Source organism: Myotis myotis, unplaced genomic scaffold (assembly GCF_014108235.1).
Source record: "Myotis myotis isolate mMyoMyo1 unplaced genomic scaffold, mMyoMyo1.p scaffold_m19_p_2, whole genome shotgun sequence".
Lineage (NCBI taxonomy): Eukaryota > Metazoa > Chordata > Mammalia > Chiroptera > Vespertilionidae > Myotis > Myotis myotis.
The window spans coordinates 216,192,084-216,193,641 of NW_023416324.1; the positions used below are offsets into that span (position 1 = coordinate 216,192,084).

Consider the following 1,558-nt stretch of genomic DNA (forward strand, 5'->3'; position numbering starts at 1 on the left):
GGGGAAACGGCCTCCTGAGTCGCTGCCTGCTCTGTGTCCGTTGGTGTCCCCTGGCGTCCCTGTGGCCTGAAACTTTAACAGGCTCCGCTGTTTGAGTAAAAGGTACACATTGCCACGCCCGACCGATGACAAGTGTCACCACGCTTGCCCTCTGTCGGTGTGAAGGAATGCATTTTCATGTGACCCGGGACGTGATCGCTAATTTAGCCATTGGGCGATCGGGTTTCTATTATGATCACAGAAATGCTCGCCGTTTACAAGTCCTTGTTCATAACTAGAAATACAAGGTTTTTCCCCATCCTCCCTCCCACCCCGCAATCCTACAATCTTCTCACACACGGGTGACAACTATTATGCAAATAAAAGTTTTTGAGGCTTTAAATTCTTTTTCTTTAGAAAAGGAAATTCATTTTATTACAACAGCACTCACATCTGCATCAGAATAACCAAACCACCCATCCATCCAGCGAAAGAAAGAAAGAAGCTGAGATTTAAGGACGCTTGCTTCTTTTGAACTTCAGGAGCAGGAGCAGGTCGGTTCTCATAAAGCTCCTGCCAATATCATGCAACAGGAGACCGGGACGGGCAGACTGGGGGGTTGGGGGAGGTGACCCACGGGCCTTCAAGAACTTCTCCAGTTGTTTCATCTTCTTATCTTGGGCACGGTTCTCCTGGCCGGGGCTCTGCTAGGGGCTGTCCGAAAACAGCGATTTCGATTAAGCGCCCGGAGTTCACCTTTTCCACCGTCAGCAGGACCTGGTTCATCCACTCTATTTCCGGAATCATGGCTCCGTTTTTGCCGAAGATGGGGTCAGCCAGACATGCCTCCAGGGAAAACACCAATGGGTCTCTCAGCTCCAGCGCAGGAAACCATCAGGGCCGGGTGCGAATCCGTGGCAGTGGAAGCGGCACCTTTAGCAGCCTGTCCAGGGCCTGGGCGGACATCCATGGGTCCTCCTGGGCCACAGCCCCAGGCTGGTCGACCATGCTGGGACCTGCAGCTCCAGGGCGAGGGCGAGTGGCTCTCACAGAACTCCTAAATTCTATCTTTTTTAGCTGTTTCAGGAGGTGAACACGTGGAGGAACCCGTGCACGGCATCAGTGAAAAGGTCGTTCCATTTTCCTGCCCGTTTTTATGCAAGTTGGTGTCTTCTTTTTTTAAAATATATTTTATTAATTTTTTACAGAGAGGAAGGGAGAGGGATAGAGAGTTGGAAACATCGATGAGAGGGAAACATCGATTCAGCTGCCTCCTGCACACCTCCCCACTGGGGATGGGGATGTGCCCGCAACCAAAGTACATGCCCTTGACCGGAATCGAACCTGGGACCCTTCAGTCCGCACCGACGCTCTATCCACTGAACAACCCGGTTAGAGCGTGTTGGTGTCTTTTGATCCCGTGTTGGGGAAAAGGTGCTGCTCAGTGTTCTTTTTAAAAACCCTGCCAGGCCCGGCCGGCGTGGCTCAGTGGTTGAGCGTCGACCTAGGAACCAGGAGGTCAGGGTTCGATTCCTGGTCAGGGCACAGGCCCGGGTTGTGGGCTCGATCCCCAGTGTGG

At 52.6% G+C, this 1,558-nt stretch overlaps 1 pseudogene; it reads right to left on the bottom strand.

Annotated features, from left to right (window-relative positions):
• Window positions 1-491: 491 nt before the first annotated feature.
• On the bottom strand, window positions 492-987 carry LOC118675823 (annotated as a pseudogene).
• Between the last annotated feature and the right edge of the window lie 571 nt (window positions 988-1,558).